The sequence below is a fragment of the Sphaeramia orbicularis genome, chromosome 14 (genome assembly GCF_902148855.1).
Source record: "Sphaeramia orbicularis chromosome 14, fSphaOr1.1, whole genome shotgun sequence".
NCBI lineage: Eukaryota > Metazoa > Chordata > Actinopteri > Kurtiformes > Apogonidae > Sphaeramia > Sphaeramia orbicularis.
Genome location: NC_043970.1, coordinates 30,325,541 through 30,350,176, shown reverse-complemented (window position 1 = coordinate 30,350,176; position 24,636 = coordinate 30,325,541). Strand labels below are relative to the sequence as shown.

The 24,636-nt window shown below is 36.0% G+C and overlaps 1 long non-coding RNA gene across 1 annotated transcript; it reads left to right on the top strand.

Moving 5' to 3' along the window:
- Positions 1 to 21,158, top strand: LOC115433371 (uncharacterized). The gene is made up of 3 exons (XR_003937348.1): positions 1 to 11; positions 8,420 to 8,429; positions 21,019 to 21,158. It is a non-coding gene; the product is annotated as an uncharacterized LOC115433371 (long non-coding RNA).
- The last annotated feature ends 3,478 nt before the right edge of the window (positions 21,159 to 24,636 follow it).

Genomic DNA, 24,636 nt, shown 5'->3' with positions numbered 1-24,636 from the left:
AGAAAAACTGAGTTTGTTTGATCATGGTGTATGTAATCTTCTGAATTCAACGGGAAATTAATAACAAATGTCAATAAAACAGTAGCACTAATACATGCAGTAGGTGTTCACAAAATGTTTGATATGAGAGCACAAATTATGTTTAACATTTGGTTTTTCTCTGACATTTGTTGATAGTAAGAATGCACACAAAGCTTACAGCTTTAAGCAAGTATCTGCAACCACTGAAAAGTAATCCAATGTTTCAAAGCAGAGGTGAGACACATTTCTCTACAGCTTGCCTCAAACATTATGTTCTTTCACTCATACTGATGATCAAGGAAGAAAAAGGCTGGATAGAAAACTGTTAAGTACATCTATATAAGTAATAAAATATATTAATATGGTATTATATATCAAACATGATGATTTGCATTGGAAAACTATACTTTTACACCCTGCATGTATGCCTTCAAACCTGCAAATTTGCCAAGTTCTGCATTAATAAAGCAAAACATATTTGAATGTCTTACAATGTCTAAGCCATTTTTTCTGCTTGTCTGTCTCACACATCAGACAAAATAAATACCCAGTTTAATTAGTTTACAATAGCTCAGGCTTCATGCACAAATGACTGTTCTTGGTCTACCACAAACACATCTCAGAATTATCGCAGTGGAACTCTGCTAAATGCTACAAGTTTCTTGAATGTTCAAAAGCATAGTGTGGAAACATTGTAATGCCCTTCCAGTGTCTATTACAATAGAATATACATCTCTATAAATATTGCTGTTTTAAATGAAATCTGCCGAAACATGAACTGATCAGAATGCATCATTGGACAGCAAAAATCTAAATCTTAACAAGTGGATTTTTCTCAGTTCTAGTCAAAATATCTAATCACACTTAAAATAAGACATAATCACCTAAAGCACAGGTGTCAAACATGTGGCCCAGGGGCCAAATCCAGCCCGCCAAAGGGTCCAGTCCAGCCCATGGGATGAAGTTGTGAAATGCAAAAATTACACTGAAGATATTAACGATCCTTTTAGTTCAGGTTCCACATTCAATTTCAAGTGGGTCAGACCAGTAAAATACTTTCATAATAACATATAAATAATGACAACTCCAAATTTTTCTGTTTGTAAATGTAAATATTTTCATGTATTTACACTAAAACAAAGTATAATTTCACAAAAAATGTGAATAACCTGAATAAATATGAACAACCTGAAATGTATTATTAGAAGTAAGTACAATTCTAACAAGATTCTGCCTGTTACTAAATATTTTGTGTATTTGTAGATCCACTGTGATCTGTACGTTATAATGTACATGTGGAAATGGTAAACGGAAGCAGAATATTGTTAAAATTATACTTATTTTTTCAGTTTGTTCATGTTATTCACATTGTTTGAAAGGATAGTTAGTAGATGGAAACATTTTCATGATGTAAATTTACTTTTTTCGCTCTAAAACATAGAGAAAAGTTTGGAGTCGACATTATTTATACATTATTATGTTATATTGTTATATTATTTTACTGATCCGGCCCACTTCAGATCAAATTTAACTGAATGTGGCCCCTGAATTATACTGAGTTTGACGCCCCTGACCTAAAGAGTAACTTTTCAGTGAGATATAAGAACTTATTTTTAGACAATAGATCTTGAAAATCTTATTTCAAGATATCTTACCAAGATCATTTTCCGTTGTTCCATTCTCAAAATTTCTTGCTTGAATTAAGGAAAGAAAAAAAAAAAAAAAAAATCTGCTAAAGAAACAAATGTAAATGATCTTGGTAAGATTCCTTGAAATAAGATTTTCCAGATCTATTGTCTAAAAATAAGTTCTTATATCTCACTGAAAAATTACTCTTTAGGTGATTATGTCTTATTTTAAGTGTGATGAGATATTTTGACTAGAAATGAGGAAAATACACTTGGTAAAATTTAGATTTTTGATCAGAAACGCAAAACACTGAATCTGAATGTCTCAACATAACAGTCTGCGATCAAAGATTACTTTAACATTTGTGGAAGGCAGAAAATAGATGGTGCTGCACCAGCCTGCCCTGCAGTATTCAGGTGTAATAGTAGACCACATATTTCTTTGCAATTATTGTTTGGGACTCTGAGGTAAATGAGCAGAACAAGTGATCTTTTTTTTTTTTTTTTTTTTATGGTGAGGTACTAGATTCAGCTGCAGAAGCTTCCAGCTCAGATATACTTCCCTGAAGAGGAATAAAGGTGCTACAACCACTAATTTCATGCTTACTCACAATGACCCATGGCTTGATTTGCTTTTTTCCTGCTGGGTCAGACATAGCATACCTCACTAATAACCACACTCCAAAAGGAGGCTAATGAAACAACAACAACAAATAAGGCATTGGTTACAAAGCCTCTAGGTGTAAAAATAGATCACATGTGACTTTGGTGATGTGGTAGGATCCAAACAGACACTGGTCGCTTTTCCACTGGACATCTGCGCAAAACTTTACCGATATTTACTAAATGTCGGAAAAAAAAAAAGAAGTGCGTAATGTCGTTTTTTCCATTAAATCACAAATGCGATGATTTGTTTATTTATTATCGCGAGATGACACGAGAAGTCATTCCATAAACATGGCAGAGAACATAAATATGGTGTTGATTTACAGATATATTCATTATTATTATATACTACCCCTCTATTGTGTACTAAATTTAAAAATGAATGGGTTTCCTGGTGTGTCCACATATACCGCAACATATTTCTTCTTCTTCTTCTTCTTCTTCTTCGCTTGTTGTAATGTCTGTCAACATCTGTTTTTTTAATTCACCTGACTCTAGTTGCGAAAAAAGGTCTTTCCATTGCAGTTTTGCATGATATACCATTTGCGCTACGCCTGAAAAACCACCTCTTGCCAGCGCAAAAACTTTTAATCGAAAAATGAGACTTTTGGCGAAATGGTTTTTATGCGCAAGTTATACAGGGTGACACAAAAAAAACGGGAACTTTTTAACAATCCAATAAAACCAAGAGTGATGGAAGAAAAATATTTTATTCTTAGTAATTGAAACCTTAAAATATGCCATTTAAGAAACAATGATGGAATTTTCATTTTTTTAAAATTACTTCCTGTAGATTGCGTCCTCCTGTACGAATGCATTCTTGAAATCTGCTGTTGAGATTCCTTATTGACCGCTGCAACATCTCAGCTGGGATACTGTGAATTTCATCTTGAATTCTCTGTTTTAACTCATCCAGAGTTCTTGGTCGAGTCGTGTACACTTTACTCTTGAGATAGCCCCACAAGAAAAAATCACAAACGGACAAATCTGGCGATCTAGGGGGCCTGGGAACGTCACCGAATCTTGAGATCACACGATTACAACAACAACGAACAATTCTCGCACAGCCACCAATGGTTACTAAAATGGGGGTGTGTTTACTTGCTCAAGGTCACTGTCTCGCAGTGCTGCCACTTGCTCCTGTCTGCCAATACGCACTTCAAAAATTCCTGTTTTTTTGGGTCACCCTGTAATTTTTAAAAAATGAAAATTCCATCATTGTTTCTTAAATGGCATGTTTTAAGGTTTCAATTACTATGAATAAAATATTTTTCTTCCATCACTCTTGGTTTTATTGGATTGGTAAAAAGTTCCTGTTTCTTTGTGTCACCCTGTATTTGCGCAGTTAGCGGGTCAATGGAAAAGAGACTACTGAGTTATTCATGTGACACCTTTTTCCTATTATGATTGCATCTAAACTCTAAATTGTGTTTTTTGCTCAACTTTGGAGAGCTTAATCTGTTGTAAAGACTTTGTTTGTACTGCGACAAAGATCCCCAAAAAAGTCTTTTTCATTCTTAAGCTGTGCAAAGGCAGCAGCTGGGCTTCACTAAACACATTTTGCTGTGTTTTTCCCAGTATGACTGTCTGCAAAAGTGTGTATGTGTGTGTGTGTGTGTGTGTGTGTGTGTGTGTGTGTGTGTGTGTGTGTGTGTTAATAGTCCAGCGAGGGCCTGTAAACTTACTGAGCCTGATGACCAGAGAGTTTGTCAGCACCCAGGAACCCTTCAAGCCCATCATCATCTGGACCTCTGTCATAAACTCAAGGTTTATTGTGTATTTGGGTCCAGATATGCTCACCAACACCCGGGCCTTTAAAAAAAAAAAAATCATAGAGGCTGTTTCATGAACCAGTAAAGTTGAAGGATCCAGGAAGGAGATTAATCTGACACCAGAAGCTGCAGCCTTTGCATTTAGTAATGGGTGGTGTACTTTGTTGGCACAGTTTGATTCAGTCTGAATCCCTTTTTGATAATAAACTCAGTATTTGCAACATCAGATACCGTACAAAAAGCAAGGTTAGCAGGGGAATTATGCCAGAAATCAATGCCAAAAAACTGGTAAGTATATTACTGACTTTCATTTATTAAATAATTTCAACAAATATCAGCTTTTTTCTATAAACTAAGCAAAAGATACTGTATGAAAAACAAGGTTAGCAGGGGAATTGTGCCAGAAATCAATGCTGAAAAACTGATAACTATATTACTGATTTTCATTTATTAAATAATTCCAACAAATACCAGCTTTTTTCTATAAACTAAGCAAAAGATACTGTATAAAGCATGAGGTTAGCAGGGGAATTATGCCAGAAATCAATGCCGAAAAACTGATAACTATATTACTGATTTTCATTTATTAAATAATTTCAATTAATATCAGCTTTTTTCTATAAACTAAGCAAGAGATACTGTATGAAAAACAAGGTTAACAGGGGAATTATGCCAGAAATCAATGCCAAAAAACTGGTAAGTATATTACTGACTTTCATTTATTAAATAATTTCAACAAATATCAGCTTTTTTCTATAAACTAAGCAAAAGATACTGTATGAAAAACAAGGTTAGCAGGGGAATTGTGCCAGAAATCAATGCTGAAAAACTGATAACTATATTACTGATTTTCATTTATTAAATAATTCCAACAAATACCAGCTTTTTTCTATAAACTAAGCAAAAGATACTGTATAAAGCATGAGGTTAGCAGGGGAATTATGCCAGAAATCAATGCCGAAAAACTGATAACTATATTACTGATTTTCATTTATTAAATAATTTCAATTAATATCAGCTTTTTTCTATAAACTAAGCAAGAGATACTGTATGAAAAACAAGGTTAACAGGGGAATTATGCCAGAAGTCAATGCTGAAGAACTGATAACTATATTACTGATTTTCATTTATTAAATAATTTCAATTATCAGCTTTTTTCTATAAACTAAGCAAAAGATACTGTATAAAGCATGAGGTTAGCAGGGGAATTATGCCAGAAATCAATGCCGAAAAACTGATAACTATATTACTGATTTTCATTTATTAAATAATTTCAATTAATATCAGCTTTTTTCTATAAACTAAGCAAGAGATACTGTATGAAAAACAAGGTTAACAGGGGAATTATGCCAGAAATCAATGCCAAAAAACTGGTAAGTATATTACTGACTTTCATTTATTAAATAATTTCAACAAATATCAGCTTTTTTCTATAAACTAAGCAAAAGATACTGTATGAAAAACAAGGTTAGCAGGGGAATTGTGCCAGAAATCAATGCTGAAAAACTGATAACTATATTACTGATTTTCATTTATTAAATAATTCCAACAAATACCAGCTTTTTTCTATAAACTAAGCAAAAGATACTGTATAAAGCATGAGGTTAGCAGGGGAATTATGCCAGAAATCAATGCCGAAAAACTGATAACTATATTACTGATTTTCATTTATTAAATAATTTCAATTAATATCAGCTTTTTTCTATAAACTAAGCAAGAGATACTGTATGAAAAACAAGGTTAACAGGGGAATTATGCCAGAAGTCAATGCTGAAGAACTGATAACTATATTACTGATTTTCATTTATTAAATAATTTCAATTATCAGCTTTTTTCTATAAACTAAGCAAAAGATACTGTATGAAAAACAAGGTTAACAGGGGAATTATGCCAGAAATCAATGCTGAAAAACTGATAAGTATATTATTGATTTTCATTTATTAAATAATTTCAACAAATACCAGCTTTTTTCTATAAACTAAGCAAAAGATACCATATGAAAAACAAGGTTAGCAGGGGAATTATGCCAGAAATCAATGCCAAAAAACTGATAACTATATTACTGATTTTCATTTATTAAATAATTTCAATTAATATCAGCTTTTTTCTATAAACTAAGCAAGAGATACCGTATAAAAAAACAAGGTTAGCAGGGGAATTATGCCAGAAGTCAATGCTGAAAAACTGATAACTATATTACTGATTTTCATTTATTAAATAATTTCAATTAATATCAGCTTTTTTCTATAAACTAAGCAAGAGATACCGTATAAAAAAACAAGGTTAGCAGGGGAATTATGCCAGAAGTCAATGCTGAAAAACTGATAACTATATTACTGATTTTCATTTATTAAATAATTTCAACAAATACCAGCTTTTTTCTATAAACTAAGCAAGACATACCGTATAAAAAACAAGGTTATCAGGGGAATTATGCCAGAAGTCAATGCCAAAAAACTGATAACTATATTACTGACTTTGATTTATTAAATAATTTCAACAAATACCAGCTTTTTTCTATAAACTAAGCAAAAGATACTGTATGAAAAACAAGGTTAACAGGGGAATTATGCCAGAAATCAATGCTGAAAAACTGATAAGTATATTATTGATTTTCATTTATTAAATAATTTCAACAAATACCAGCTTTTTTCTATAAACTAAGCAAAAGATACCATATGAAAAACAAGGTTAGCAGGGGAATTATGCCAGAAATCAATGCCAAAAAACTGATAACTATATTACTGATTTTCATTTATTAAATAATTTCAATTAATATCAGCTTTTTTCTATAAACTAAGCAAGAGATACCGTATAAAAAAAACAAGGTTAGCAGGGGAATTATGCCAGAAGTCAATGCTGAAAAACTGATAACTATATTACTGATTTTCATTTATTAAATAATTTCAACAAATACCAGCTTTTTTCTATAAACTAAGCAAGACATACCGTATAAAAAACAAGGTTATCAGGGGAATTATGCCAGAAGTCAATGCCAAAAAACTGATAACTATATTACTGATTTTCATTTATTAAATAATTTCAATTATCAGCTTTTTTCTATAAACTAAGCAAAAGATACTGTATGAAAAACAAGGTTAGCAGGGGAATTATGCCAGAAATCAATGCCAAAAAACTGATAACTATATTACTGATTTTCATTTATTAAATAATTTCAATTAATATCAGCTTTTTTCTATAAACTAAGCAAGAGATACCGTATAAAAAAACAAGGTTAGCAGGGGAATTATGCCAGAAGTCAATGCTGAAAAACTGATAACTATATTACTGATTTTCATTTATTAAATAATTTCAACAAATACCAGCTTTTTTCTATAAACTAAGCAAGACATACCGTATAAAAAACAAGGTTATCAGGGGAATTATGCCAGAAGTCAATGCCAAAAAACTGATAACTATATTACTGATTTTCATTTATTAAATAATTTCAATTATCAGCTTTTTTCTATAAACTAAGCAAAAGATACTGTATGAAAAACAAGGTTAGCAGGGGAATTATGCCAGAAATCAATGCCGAAAAACTGATAACTATATTACTGACTTTGATTTATTAAATAATTTCAACAAATACCAGCTTTTTTCTATAAACTAAGCAAAAGATACTGTATGAAAAACAAGGTTAACAGGGGAATTATGCCAGAAATCAATGCTGAAAAACTGATAAGTATATTATTGATTTTCATTTATTAAATAATTTCAACAAATACCAGCTTTTTTCTATAAACTAAGCAAAAGATACCATATGAAAAACAAGGTTAGCAGGGGAATTATGCCAGAAATCAATGCCAAAAAACTGATAACTATATTACTGATTTTCATTTATTAAATAATTTCAACAAATACCAGCTTTTTTCTATAAACTAAGCAAGACATACCGTATAAAAAACAAGGTTATCAGGGGAATTATGCCAGAAGTCAATGCCAAAAAACTGATAACTATATTACTGATTTTCATTTATTAAATAATTTCAACATATATAAGCTTTTTTATCAACTAAGCAAAAGAAAAAACTGTTTACTTTTGCTTTAGAGCTGGAAGCTGATTTTAGATTTCAAACTTTCAGCTGAATCTCTGAATCTGAAATGTTATGGTTAATGACAGACAAAAAAAAAGGAAAGAAAAGAAAATCAGACTGGCTGACAGTTGTTTTATTTTTGCTTTGCCATAAAACATCATATGAACACTATTATAAATATGGAACTGAGAAAAGAAAACAACAAATTCATCCCAATGGAGGCATGATGGAGAGAGTTGGAAAAAGTCAGACACAATGAAAGTATTACATTTGTTTCCGCTCATGAATCGGAGAGAAAATGCAAAGTGTTTCTCCAATCACAGATAATGGTCTGTGGTATTTGGGCAGCAGTCACATCCAAAAAAAAAAAAAAAAAATACCACATTATCTCTGTAGCACTAGCGCACGAGACTAATGATCACATACCCGCACATCCAGACACCAGCCTTATGTTTTTGATACTCTGTTCCATTCACTTTCTTCATGGTAGTGGGATTTATTATGAGTTTCAACAAAGTGTTTCTCCAAAACTTCTTTTAGTGCTGGGCCTCACTTTCATTTATCACATACCCAAATGTTTCCCTGGTAAAAAATTGTAAGATGATGACTAAATCAAGCTAAAGTAATAATCTTGAAATAAGCAGCTAGAGTTAGATTTTTCAGCTTTAACTTTAGTTTAAACTTTTTAAGACCACTGGTGAACTTTTAACAGAAAAATCATGATGGCAGTATTAGTAGCAACCATAAAGTTAAAAGAAAAGTATAAATAAAACAGTACGGAGACAACTGCAGAGAAAATTAGTAGATTTACATTTGAGATAGCAGCAGTGGGAATCCACACTTTTTCTTGTTCACTTGTCTTCAATCCGTGCTCGACACAGATTGATTTAGTGTCATTTTTTTAGAACTCATTATATGAATGCAGGACTGGCGCAAATATACCTTTCTGTTAGTGATTCCTGTGACAGATGAAACTCATCCCCTGCAAAACATGCACATATGTTCTGTTCTTGTGCTAAACTAGGGTTGTTTTGGCCGTATATTTTCAGTACTTTAACAAGGGCATACAGTTACACTTAGGGATGGGAATTGAGAACCTGTTCTTTTTGTTAAACCTGCCACCAGACGATAGTCTGGGTTTGTCTGTCTTTCATGTTGCCTGTCATTTCCTGTTTTATTTTGTTAAGTTCCCCTCATGTGTCTTGTCTGGTGTCTTTACTTCCTTTACCCTATGGTGTTCACCTTTCGCCTGATTACCTGACTCCGCCCTCATTTGTTCCACCTGTGTCTCATTGTCTTCCCTCCCTTCTGTGTATTTAAGTCCTGTCTTTTCCCCTGATCAGTCGCCAGTTTGTATTTTCCTCGTGAGATACTTACCAGTGTTTTTGATCCAGTCTGTCTGTTTGTCTACCTGTTTTTTGACCCGGTTTGCCATCTCGGTTTTGCCTTTCTGCCTTCTCCCTGTCGGTTTTGTCTGCCTCAGTCTGACCTGCTGGTTTTTGATCTCCTCGCCTGACTTTTTATGGTACGTGAGTTAGCCTGATCCTTATGTCCTGTTGCCTGTCTGACTGCTTCCCTGTGTATGACCTGTTTCCGCCATTGACATCCCTTTGCTTCTCCCCAGTCGGGGTACCGGTGCGTTCTGCCGAACCGGACGGAGGGTTCTCGTCCTCAGTCCTGAGTTCCCTCCCAGAGAAAAGCTCAGCGTCCATTATCCTCAAGATTTTGTTCACTGTCATATTCCTTGATCTGTCAGTGTTGTCCAGTGGCAATAAACACTGTGAACTTTTATATCTGTCTTTGGGTTCTGCATTTGGGTTCAGTTTTCGTACACACGCCATTACACTTTTTGAGAACTGGTTCCTAGTAGCTCAACTCCTTGGAATCATTTGCCTGCCTGCTTAATGATTCTGCTTATTGATTCCGCCTTTGTAGCACATGAGTGATGACATCACACATGTGCTGCATTGTTTAGGTTTAGAACGTGGCTAACAAGGCATCGAGGCAGCAACACTCCAAAGTGTGGCTATATTTTATGCAAAAAGATGACACCAGGGCCACTTGTAAAGCTTTCATTTCTTCAAAGGGAGGAAAATGCCTCCAATATGCTCAAACATCTGGCCATCTTGGGGGGGGGGGGGGGATGTCCTGCCCCCTCAAATAAAAGTTTCTGAAGGAAGGGAAAAGGAAAATGAGGTGCACAACAGTGGGAGACATAGAGGAATTAGTAAAGCATCTTAAGTTTCACTTTCTACAGTCGTATGGTTTTATTCCCTCACCCAATGAGAATCGATAGGGATTCGGATCAATAAGAAAAATTGATACTGGATAAATTGTTAAATTTTTTATCAATTTCCATTGCTAGTTACACTGTCTCTCCAAATAGTCTGTCAGCAATTTTTGGTATTCTGTATACAGTCGCTCCTAAAAATTGGAAACAGGCCTTGGCGTTCACCACCCTGCTGGCCTGTCGGCTGATTCTCCTTAAATGGAAACTCCTCAGTCCACCTTTACATTCTTGTTGGGTTCATGAGGTGCTTTATAATCTCAAGCTTGAGAGGTTTACACTAAAAGACTTGGTGAAATAATTTCATGTTACTAGGGATCCTTTTTTGAACTACATACATTCACTGGACCTTTCTTCAGAGTTGCAGGATTGATATGTGTGCTTATTTATTTATCTTTTGCTATGTATTTTATTTAATATTATTTATTCATTTTTAATTTGTATATATATATATATGGGTATTTGTATACCGGTTTTTTTCCCCCCTTATTTATTTAATTTTTCTTATCCCTCCCCTTTTTTCACTTTTGGTTGAATTGAATTGAATTTCTTTGTCTTTTGTTTGGGTTTTGAGTGGCTGGCCTTGGGTGGTGGGTGAGGGGGGTGTTGGCATTCAGGTGTGGCAGTCAATGTCTGTTCTATATTTTTGTACCTCATGCTGTGCATCACTCTAAAATGTTCAAAAATATTCTATAAATAAAGGAAAAAAAGGATTTACATTTAAGATTAGCGTAAAATCACTGTCTATTGCCCTATTCACACAGAACTAGAATTATCGGCAGATATCTGCTCATTTGTAACAATAATAATCCCATGCAAATCAATTTCTCTGTAATTCTACGGGAAAAGCAACATTTGTGTTTCTTCTGCATGTTTGTTAAGCCTATTTCCTGTTTGTGGATGATGAAGACTGCACTGGTGATGTTTGAGGTTGAAATTCAGGAGGTTAATGTTATAATATAACAAAGATATTCAGTGAAAGAGCAAAAGTAAATCTTTCAGAAGAGATGGATTGTTGACATCATAGTGAGGAAAACTTTTCTCTCTTTCAACAGGTATCAGTATAAGTGCTGAACCTTCCCTTGACATCAAAACCGACAAGTAATGTAAGTAAATCTGAGTAAAAAACAGACTGCTTCTCCTTTGTGAATGTGCCGCATGAAATACAGAAGTGGGGTTAATGTAAGAGTCACCACTAGTCTACAGGTTGTACTAGATCTGTGCATTTAGGGTTGAAGATGTAGCAGAGGCTCAGAAATTAAACACTAAGGAAAAATTGTGGATATTTCAGAGTAAAATTCAAGTAAAATGACTGCATATGCCTTTACTTACCTGGGTGAAAGTTACCATCAGATCTATAAATGATAAATGAAAGGTAGCTCCAAGTTATTTCTTGCCAAACACCTCTAAAAATTCAAAGCTGTTTCCTCTGGGTTTAGCTCAGGAGTTTGTCTTTGTGTTTCAGCACTTTAAAATCATTGCCACTGGGGAACCGCCGGCAAGAGACCAAGGTGACCAAACACTTTTCAGCCGGATTAATACTAATGAAAACAGGAGACCTGCCTAAAAAGATGCAGTTTTCCAGTGAAGGGCATGTAACTCTAACTGTTTAGTGTCCTGATGGATGTTTGTGTTTCCATGTGGTTACCTTCAACCACTGATGTTTCAGTCCACTCATATGCTGACTTCTAAAGAAGCCTTAAAAACGTGTTTTTGTATTCACGGTGCCAGCCCGACCGAACGACACTGATCAAATACTCTAATCTACATTCATACATTCATACAGCTGTCACTATTATCTAAGGCACACTTCTAAGGACACTTCTTGTCAAGTGTAAGAAAAAGTAAAGATAAAGGATTTTTTTTAATTTATTTTTTTTATTGATCTCACTTTTGCTTTTATATTAAGTTATTTGCATTTTAGACAAGCTGGGTTTTAGAAATAAAGAGTCAAAAAGAGACATTGACAGCACACTGGCAGCTACAGATATGTGTTTGTTGTTGTTTGTTACCTTTCTGTGGTGGCTTCTCTATCCGCTGGCATCGGATTCATTTCCTTTAAAGCCACTTTGGACACTTTGGTCTAACAGATAAAGAGCATCAGACACACAGCCAGTATCACAATTTGTTTTCATAGTTTGGACAACATACAGCACGGTTACCATTTCTGGTTCGCCATCCAACAGGACAGCTTTGTTTGGCTTTGAATGTCAAACAGACCACAGAACTGGGCCGAATTGTGTGAACAGAGCTAGATGATGATTTATGTTCTCCCATTTTCACCTGTGTTTTGAGGCTCTCCGGTCTTTGTCTCTCTCCAAACATTCACGCTAAGCACATTTCTGATTAAAGACATTTCAAAGGGCTGACTGTGTGACCATTATCCAGGTCTTTCTGTGAAAACTGAGCTAATAGCAGTAACAAAAAAATGTGTTTAACTTCAGCAATCACAAGGGATGCTCAGCGTGAGCCTGATCACTCCAGTATTCCACACAGCGTCTCCCTCCTTCTGCGCTTGATCACAGCGTGCAATAACAGTGTCGATCTCTGATGGGCAGGATTTTGGGGACCTTTAACGTCCGTGACAGTTTCAGACATCCAAATATTCTAGGTATCACTCTTATCAAGTGTGATGAGCTGCCTGTCGGTTTGTCCCAGCGGAGCTAACTTTGAACAATACCTGTGATTTAGGTTAGCTGTCATTCTTTCACTTGATTCCTCATGAACAGTCTGTCTCTTACACACATACACACACATGCCAAAGCTGTGGCCTATAGGGATATTTTTCTTTTGGCTGAGAGATCAGAAGGATGCGGAGCTGTGAATGCTTCAGTCCCTCTCTCCTCTGGTGTGCGCTCTCGCTCACACTGTGTTGGGAATTAATGACTTCTCTGTGGCCCATCAACAGCACAAAACACGTGGGGAGAAAACATAAGAGATGGAGTGTGAGGGGGGGGGGCAACAAAAAGAGTAGAAAATAACAGATAAGCTTGGGACCTTGTGTTGAATTCCTTGGCCATGCACAATTCTGCAGCAAAAAAAGAGCTAAAGTATAATAGTAAAAGGTGACTAGAGAGCAATAGGAATGAAGAGGAAAAACAATAAGTTGGTGCTGAGTCAGATTGGTGATATTGCAGAAAGAAGCAATTTCATTTTGGCCTCCCACCAGAGACTACAGCGAAGGGACTGAGGTTTCACTTCACGCTTTCATCTAACCCTCTCACCTTCAAGCTGAGACATATGATCTGCTTCATCCAGGCTGTTTTACAGTTCCAAACTGAGTGGACATGTTGACGCATGTAGTCAGAGTCTTTGCAAAGCTAAAGTGAAAACAACAAAGGTAGATATAAAGGGAATAAATAGGGTTCTGTAAGGATATTGTAAAATCATTCATAGTTTTTTAGTCGAACAAATAAACTAATGCCACGTTTCCACTACGTGGAACCAGCTTGACTTGACTCACCTCGACTTGACTCACGTACCAGGTCCTATTCCTGGAGACCATTTCCATTGTAGGATACTACTGACTTTACAGTACCTGGACGTCATAGTGATGCTGTGCGTTACTTCCGTGTCGTCTGCTCAGAGTTGCTAATAAACTCGCTCGTTGCGTGTTGTCTTGTCAAGTTTGTGCTGAATTTTTTACGTCGGCCACCAAAGACTGAATCTCCTGACTGAATGGTGTAGTTTTCAGGCTGTCATCATGTAGATTAACCTATCGCTATATTTACCGTAAACTTCTGCATCTGTTTTTTGTAAAACTGCAGGTCATGGAGACAACTCTTTGACCAGTCAATGGTCTGCAGTGTTTACACATCATGTTTTAGTATCTGTTCCCACAGTCAAAAGGACACGAAAATCACGTGCTTCTATTTTTTAAATATCTTTTTATTCTCTCACAGGTACATTTTGGGAATTGAACTAAATATGCAAGGCAGAGGGTTTCACAAAAATGACCACTGTTGCAAAATCATTTGCAATTTTTATGTGTTTACCTGGGCAGGTTCTGCATGTAACGCAAGTTGACACAATGAGTTACATACAAAACCTGGAATGAGACTGAGATTCATGAAAAACCCACATGTCTGGGTTAGAAAAACCACTAGGATTGTCAAATTTAACAGTGTCTTTATTTATAGCGGTATATAAGACCATTTCGAGCCATGTTTTCCAGATCAAATGTACTGACACCTAGGTAGCTTTTCATGTCCCAATTTTGGTCCTATTTTTAGTCTCAATATTTTATTAAAAAAATCATAAATTTTGGGATGGCTCAGAGCAAGAGTATAATTTTTTTTGCATTTATCTGAGGTCATCATTAGGTACATCCTGGGGGGAAATGTGTCTAAGTTTGTCTTTTATTATTGGCTGGCAAGGTTCTAGGGACCAAAATGAACCCAGTTCCATACACTCACACACACACACCCACACACACACATATACATACATATATATATATATATATATATATATATATATATATATGAGGATGCAGCACAGGTTTACAATCAATACACATAGTATACAAAATAAAAGGTGTCCTCAGTGTAAAATGAAATACAAAGAGAAGATATTCACAAGGGTCTGGATGGGAGATGATCAAGTTGTAACAGAGCCCGTTTCCTCTCCTCTATGATTATTTTACTGTTCATTCGTCCCCTGTGTTTTTAGTCACTGCGAATTGAAAATTCCCATTTCAATATTGGAAAGTTGATGGCATATATAAGGTGCTGAGAGTGGACTCGGTCTGATCATAGTTTTTGTTGTGCCATTCATCAGCCATTCTTCTATTCCCAATATCAGTCAAAAATAACTTATTCACCAACCACTCTATTCATCTTTCCTTTCCTGACATTTTCCTCTCGCATCACCCACCTTTTCCATTCAACTTCTGAGGCCAGCTTTGACTATCCTTGTCACTTGTCATTACTTAAAAGGTCTTTGGCGCCTTATAAATTATACAAATTTATACCTAATTTATACCGGAGCCAATATTCACAACTGCATTGGTGTAGTTGACATAAATTATATAATGACAAATGTGTTTCATTTTTAAAAAGACAGGAGTTATTGTTTATCTGTTACAAATGCAGTCAGTATACCAACATCAACAAATTCTTTCCGTCATAATCAGCCTAAAGGTATAACAAAATTACAGAGTAAAAATACAGAGCATACAAATTGTATCTAGTAAAAGCAGGATCTACTACTGTCTGAAAAATAACCTACAAAGAATTATTCCATCACTAGAAACATATATACACACCACATACACCAGAAACATGTTCAACGTCCTCTGGGACACACGGCTGGCAAACTAGTTATCTCCAGTATCTTCCTTTGTAGTAGTAGCACTGAGCTGAGGAAATCCTTTGCTTCTCAGGGAGTTGAACGCACTAAAGAAAATATCACATCTTTTTTTTCTTCTTGTCCAACGCCTTGAGTTGGAATAAGTGAAGAAGTGACTTATGCTATTGGAATTACACTGGACCACGGACTTTAGTTTTCTCACTTGAGAGTTTTGGACATCAATGATGACCAGAGAGGCCATGCTGTACTCAGCTTGGTTAGCCTTTATGTTTACACCAACCTCCCTTTGGCTCTCTGCTGGAAATAGTTGTTTGAAGCAGTTGCATTTTTTTCTTTTTTTTTTTTTTTTTTTCCGAGACAATAGCTTCAGAACTGAACATCCACTAGATAGAAAGGGTAGCTAAAAAGAGAGTCTGAGTCAATAAGAGTCAATTCAATTTCAAGGAGAAATTGAATCTCCAATAAATGTTAAGCTGGATTGGGTGGAACCCAGCTGTTATGAAATGCACAACATACAGTAGGTGAGGGTGGAAACCTGGGATTGAACCAAAAGCAAATGAATCTGCTGGGAAAAAAAAACAATCATTTGTCAACGGATTTCATGTTTATTGAAATTAAATCAAAGGCCAAGTTCAAGAAGACATCAATAGTTCTTTCTTCACTCGTTTGACTGACATTAAAAAAGAAATGCAAGTGTCAAAGGGTCTAGTAAAAGTCTTGTTCTGGTTTGGTTTGTTTTTTCTAGTGACCTTAGCTACGAAGACAGATAACTGGCTTATCTAGTTGACTTAACAAAACAATTTGATTTGCAAATGAAAATTACTTATTGCACTTTGAGAATCCATGCCCATTCTACAAATATTTTTTGTGGTGGCTTCCATATGATATATCTCTTGGGGAGGTCCCATTTGGTCCAGGTTCCCTGGGAAGTGAGTTGGACTGCTCTTGCCCTTCGTTCTTCCTCTTCCAGGTTCTGTACCTCCTCTTGGATCATGGCTCTTCTCTCCCTTGTTCCTGACTTCCCCGACTGTTGGAAATGGGAAGTTCCAAGACGATGTCTTCCTATGTTTGCTGTCCCAATGATGTCCCGTAGCTTCAGCATGTTTTCGGCTTGTGCAGCAGATGGGTTGTCTGCCCACTTACGTCCTTATAACCTTCCTCGAGCGATTTGTAACCATTTATTATATTGTCCGCTGCGTTTGGCATTTTTCAATGAAAAACAGGCATTTTTCTATATTTAATTTATTGACCATGTACATGTTCTTAAAAGCTCATTGTAAATCCAAAGTATTAGTATTATTAATCGAAGAAAAAGTGATTCTGAGAATTAAAACAATCTACTGTCATTTACCAAACCACTTGGGTTCAACTATTGAATTAATATTCCAGAAAATGACAGCATTTTAACATTCACTACAGAGGCTCTGAACATCCAAATAAGACATATCTGAATCTGCTGAAAAAACAAGAAACTGCTTTTTACCATGGCATTTTACTGAGTTGTGGTTCTAAAATTTCTTAAATATTTTATGTCAGGAGATGAAATGGTAGCACAGAGGATTCATTCACTAAGAGTGTATTGAATTTCTGAAAGAAACTAAAACTGAAATCTTATAATGGCAGTGACCATGAGAGTAGACCCTTATGTTTAAATAGGGACTATATGTTTACAAGAGATACAATATTTATATTTTCAAATATTAATAACCTAAACTTAGCAGAGTGTTTAGAATAAAGAGCTCTGGAGTTATTCCAAAGACAGATTTTGGATTGTAGACATATGAACTGAATATATTCACACTGAAAGGCTGGGGGATTCATGTGACCACTAGAGGGTGTTGTGAGATGGTATAAGAACTGCTGAAGAACAACTTTTAGTGTCTAAGAAAGTGATGAACTGATTAAAGCTAGTTTGATGCTGAAATGGCAGTGTTTCTTCTATATGGGCGAGTCTGATTAGGATACTTTTGAAGGTATAAACTTATGTGATGTTATTGGCTAATTTTTTGCTATGTTTCACATAAACTGCAGTTTTGACCTTGTTTGGATGATTCCAAAGAAATCTTTAGATAACCTGTTAACAGTAGAAAGAGAAAATTGAGGTGATTTGTTTGCTTTATTGTAGCTGTTTTCTATCTAAACACAGAGCTAAGCTAACAGAGCTATAATGTAAACTATCAGCCGATTGATAATGAGACAACATGATGATAATAAGACAATGTTATTTTGACCGACTGTCAAAATAACCAGCCATGACTTTTTGTTTGAAGAAAAAATTTAGTGATATCATAATGCAGATGTGTGTGAACAATGAGCCTCGAGTTACATAGAGTTGCTTCATTGGTGGTTTTGGCAGTCCTTAGTGTGTTCTGGTGCACGTCATACCCTGCTGGTAAGAGTTTGAAATATCAATACATACGGAACCTCTGTAAATAGATCAGAACGTTGATATTTTTGGGACAAGAGACAAAAACTGGATATGTACCAAAATGGGGGAAAAATACACACAGGGATAACAAATATATGGAAGTAGATAATTCAAGAAATTAATCATGGAGTGTATCATGCAATTAAACGATTGTTTTGGACATGTATAATTTCATTGAAACAATAGAGGTTTTGATTGCAGAAAAAATATTAAAACACTAATGTGCTTAATCGCTGTATAATTGGTATGAGTCACCAGGAGAACTGTAGTAAATGTCGAATATTTGTTACTGAACTGATAGAAGGTTGAACTTGCAGGGTTATGAACCCATAAAGACCCAAACATCCTCCGTCAACCTAAACCATCCACTGATCTAAACTGTTAATACCTGTTGATCCACTAATCCTATCAATACATATAAATAATTGATGTAAAATACAGTTTGTCATCTTTTCATGGTCATCAGATATGATGCATTGGGACATTCAGAGGCTCCGTAGTGAACGTGGAAACACCGTCATCTTCTACAGCATTGATTCACCAGTAAAATCCATGGAGTTGGATCAATGACAGTAGATGGAGATACTTGTTTTTATATTCAGTAAATAGTCACTTTTCCATTAACATTCAAATTGTGTAAATAAATTTACCTAATGGAAAAACAACAATTTTGCCAAAAGTCTCATTTTTCAATTAGAAGTTTTTGCGCTGGCAAGAGGTGGTTTTTCGGGTGTAGTGCAAATATCATGCAAAACTGCAATGGAAAGACCTTTTTTTGCAACTAGAGTTGGGTGAATTAAAAAAACAGATGTTGACGTATGTTACAACAAGCAAAGAAGACAAAATATGTCGCGGTATGTGTGGACACACCAGGAAACCCAATCATTTTTTAAATTTAGTACGAGATAGAGGGGCAATATATAATAATAATAATGAATATATCTGTAAATCAACACCATATTTACATTCGTCGCCATGTTTATGGAATGACTTCTCATGTCACCTCGCAATAATAAATAAACAAATCATCGCATTTTTGACTTTAATGGAAAAACCAACATTACACACCTCTGTGTTTTTTCGACATTAGTAAATATTGGTAAAGTTTTGTGCAGATGTCCAATGGTAAAGTGACTAATGATATATTTTACAGAAAAAGTCCGTTTTTCTTCAGTTTTCTCTGTTTTGATATAACAGCCTTTGAGTTTCCTTTGAGTTTTCATGAACAATACATTGAAAAATACATAATTTACAGAGAAACATACAAAATACAGAAGATAATATTATAATAAATGATGACAAATCACGTAAGAAAGGTTAAATAGAGACAAAAATTAAGGTGGGAACTGCCACAAAAGTAGCACTGGGTCTTTATGGGTTAAATAGCCTCAGCTACTCAAGTACAGTTTGGGACCAGAGATGACACTGGCCACAGAAAACCCTGTGCATCATTAGGGACAACTTGTCCTGTCTGGTTTACTGGTTTAGTTACTGGTCTGAAGAGAAATAGAAACAGCAATTGGCTATGTCAGTTCAGTTCAATACAGTTCAGTTTTATTTATATAGCCCTATTCATAATATATGATTATCTCAAGGCACTTCACAAATTCAGGTCAGGAACTTAAAAATACTATACAGAGGAGAAACCCAACAAATCCTCCAAGAGCAAGCCCAGGGTGACAACAGGAATGAAAAACTTCCTTTACTGAAGAAAAAAAAGGCCTTTGACAGAACCAAGCTCCAGGTAGGTGGCCATCAGCTTTCACTGGCTGGGGATAGTGGAAAGAGGATAGAGAATACACAAGCATAGAGAGAGAGCAACAAATAAGACAAACACTGGACAAGACAGTCAAACACAGGGCAGGTTCAAGTCCAGAACCACATATCAGGTATGCAGAGCTCCAGAGATATTGACAGACCGGAACAGGAAAAGCACAAACTACAGTAAGTAAGTAAGTAAGTAAAGCTTTATTTATATAGCATTTTTTAAAACAACATTTTACAAAGTGCTTCACATAAAGGAGAGATAGATCAAATCAAATAAAATTTTAAGCCAATTTACAGAAACCCAACAGAATCCTCCAGGAGCAAACACTTATGACTGGTGACAGTGGTGAGGAAAAACTTCCCTTTAACAGCAGAAACCTTGAGCAGACCCAGACTCCTGGAGGATGGCCGTCTGCCTTGGCCAGTTGGGGTTAAAGAGAGAAAGTAAAGGAGGAGAAAAGAGAGAGCGATAGAGAGAGACTGGTGGAGAGGGGGGAGGTAGGGGGAGACGCATGCACAGATAACTGAACTAGAACATCATTAGAAGAGTATTATAAACACTATCGTAACTATTTGGATAAGTGAGTGAGAGATGACGATGAAGGTGGAGAGAGGCAGGACCACAGCAGCAGGTTTAGAGATGATCTTAGGAAAACCTGTGATGATCCAGGGAAAACCTGTGTTGATCCTGGGAAAACCTGTGAGGCGATAAAGCACAGAGACTCCAGGGAAGAAGTCAAGTCAGTAACATGAATTCACTGGGGCGTAAACAGAAGAGATTTAATGAAATGCTTGTTTATAAAAGTGAGTTTTTTTAAGAGTCTCTTGAAGGTGTCTATAGAATCTGATGTAATGGGGAAGACTATTCCAGAGGGTAGGGGCCAGAATTGCAAAAGCATGGTCACCTTTTGTTGAGAACTTGGAGCTACAGGAACTTACCAACCCCCCCCCCCCCTCACCCCACCTATTGGCGCCCCAGATTATTATAATTCAATTTAATTTTATTTGTAGAACCCATATCACAACAGGGTTGCCTCACAGTGCTTTACAGAATTAGTTGGATATGAAAACCAAACAACAGTCAAATAAACAGCAGATAAAGGAAATGGATTAAGGTCCCGGCCATCCTCCGTCCTTAGACTCTCCTTCTCAGAAAGGAAAAACTCCAAAAACCCAGTGGGAAAAGAGAAACGTCAGGGAGAACCACAGTGAAGGAGAGATCCACTCCCATGGATGGACAGACTACAGATCAGTGGCAATTTCTCATAGACTGCAAGGGAAGCCCAGCTTCCCCTAAATTACAAAAATTAAATGGTTAAATATGTGCAATTGTACTGACATTTCATTGACTACAAATGTGTTAGAACACGTTCATCTCACAGACGAGTTCGTTCAGAATCAGCTTTATCACAAATCAACAGACTCGATGTTGTTCACTTCTCATCCATTCCCGTTGCGCTGTTTTCTCATACAATCTCTGCTCAGTGCATTTGTTCGTAGACGCTCAGCGTCCATGCACTTCAATGGGACTGAGTGGAACAGTTTTTTTCATCGCCTCAAAACTGGACGGTAATTGGATAAATGCCACGATGTTGTCCCGCCCCCAGACACTCGGCGTCTCTGGGGGTGAATGGAGCTGTGGGCGGAGCTCAGCCAGGCTGGATGCCAGGCTTCCACGTGCTGATTGGAGGATCAGTTGAAAGGCTGAATCCCGTTTGATTGACAGCTATTTTGAGATCTACTCCTTCACTTGACAGAGTTCAGTTTAATACCGTTGCGCATTCTGCTGTGAAATCGAGAGAGAAACCACCACAAAATTACTTGTTCATTTCCTGCACTGCAAATAAAACACACTCATTGTACTTCCTTGTTTCAATTTAACATAATTTCAACGTTTTTTTGTTTACTTGGTACGATAAGGTCACTGACCATTTTCTTAAAAAAGAACGGAGGGCTGAATTTATGTTTAAATAACTTGACTTTTTTTTTATGTAAGCCGACAATGAGCTTCCCCTCTCTGAAAGACGAGCAGCCGCCACTGCTACAGATTCACCAGGACTGATGGACATCCATTTGCAGATGTAGATTAAACATGTAAGAAAACACAGTCCCAGCCTGCCTGTTATTTCAATTGCTTTTTAATCATTGACGGGGTTGTGTCCCCCTGAGGATGAAATTCATTCAGCAGAAGTAGGGATATAAAAACCAGAGGGGGGCTGAACCCTTCCATCCCCCCAACAAATCACACCCTGGGCGTAAATCTGATGCGCCATTTGCAGTGAAAGTCTTCTTGGACGTCATTTGGGAATCTTGTGCACTTTAAATAACGAGAAATCTGGACTGATGCCAGCATAACCAAACAGTTCTCTAATTACAGGATTTGTCCAACACTCACTTTGTCACTTTGCTTCCTAGTGATAATGAGTTGTGCAACTTATATATATTAATTTTTATAGATGTGCATGTTTAAGTGCTTCTATTTTTATGCCAGTATAAATATTTGTTCTACTGTATATCAGTCAGGTTCCCCATCAGCTCTGTCTTGCCACTTGGACCCCCCCCCCCCCCGTTATCTGTAACTATTTTTTTTTTCCCCAACATTCTGTCCGACTGGCGGCCTCATATCGCTGTACAAAGAACTGAATTCATTTTTCCCCTGAACCCTTTGACTCCTGAGACATTATTCCAGGTAAACATGCTGCTGTGAATTGTCGTCTGTTTCATTGTCATAAAAGCTGCTGTGAGTTTGTGCTTGTGTTCCTTTTCTTCAGTGGTTTCATTTGACTATTTTTTTTTTTTTTTTTTTTTGAAGTTTTACAGGTTTTTACTAAATACAGCACTCAGAATGTACATCAATAAGAGGATTAGGATGTTTAATGTGAAGTGTGAATGGGAACACACTGAACAACAAGTATTTGACTATTGCCCCAGTAATTTTTGTTTTGGGGCTGTTTTTTTCTAAATGAGTCCAGCTGCTTTTTTAGCACCTGGTTGAACTCCAAAAAGCAGTTACATGGTCCAAACTCAGTAAAAACACAGTTATAAATAAATAAATGAATGAATGAATGAATGAATGAAAATAATGACAACGCTGCAAACAGTAAAAACAAAAAAAATTACAAAGAAAACGCTTAAAAAAAAAAACAAAAAAAAAAAAAAGCCCGGTCTATTTTATAGCGAATCAGTGTCACTCACTGCTCTGTGTTTTGCCCCCCATTCCACAGGTGGTGGTGGGGTGCACTGAGCATGCTCAGATGTCTAAGGGAAGCACAAGGTCTATTCTATCAGCACATTTTGAAGTTTTTCCAATTAAACAGTTGAACTTTTAGGAATATTTAAAATAAATCATACATTCGGAATGCTCACCACAGACACATCAGGTATTAAAGGGTTGAAGACCTAGAAGTATTTTTTTGGTGACTTCCATATAATTTCTTTATATCTAACCATCCTTGAGTGATTTTATCAGTATTTATTGGGTAGTATTATCATCAGTATGTACAATTTTGCACTGAAAAAAGGCATTTTCCTACATTTAATATATTGACAATGTAGATGTTCCAAAAACAAAAGTGTACTTTGAAAGGAACAAATTTTTTTTGCGCAATATATAATGTATATCATTAACTGAAAATGTGTCTACAACCACTGTCATTAATCAAACCACATGGGATCTAGTACTAAATCAGTGTTGCAGAAAATGACAGCATTTCCACATTCATGACGGAGCCTCTGAACATCCAAATAACATCTGATGCTGCTGAAAAGCTGAGAAACTGCATTTTACTTGAATTACTTAAATGCATTGATAGGATTAATAGCTTAAATGCTATTAAAAATGTTTAATTATTAGATGCTTTATGTCACTGGCGGATTTGTAGATTTCAAGGCTAAACTGATGGCACAGAAAACTCTGTTTTTTTTAAAGTAATTTGTTATTTAAAAAAAGTTATCATTATTGTTTCTCAAAGGATTCAGAACAGAAAAGAAAGATCTTGTATAACTATAATGTCACGTCGTCAACATACATGCATTCCCAAGTGTGTAGGCATTAAACATGGCAGTAAATATAACAATAACATAAATATAACAGCTATATCTGTTTGCCTTCACACAGTTTACACAAGGGATGCAGACAGACAGGTATGACTAGAGCGAAACATCTGAATCTGCAGTCACCAGTCACAAGTTTTCAGCAGCCTCTAGCTGCAATAAAATCACAGAGACACACACATCTGTGCATCTGTATGAGCTACAAATTGAATTGCTCTTCACATAGAACTCCTTTTGGCAGGTAGTATGAAGGTGACATTCAGGAGTGAGAGGTAATTTAGACAAGATTATACATTTAGCCAAGAATTCAGCAGATTGTGCACTCGGCTTTGCCCACACAAGCTGAAAAATCAAACTGTGTCCGTTATTATTGTCCTTTACTATGGGATGAAGTAGGAATACATGAGTTGCCAAATTGCCCATTTTTGTGCACTTACCTCCATAGCCGTAAGATCAAATGAATTTACAAAAAATGAAAATGGTGGAAAAGTGCTGAGAGTGGGGTTTGGAAATAGTCTCTGCTAATTACCCACATAGCCCCCTTTGGGTTTTTAAAGTGTGTGAGTGTTTGTATGCTGGTGTGTGTCCATGTATGTGGCCAAGTTTGGTTCCAGGTTTGAAACTTGTAACAAATTTCCACTAGTTATTTGAGGACTGTTGTAAATTT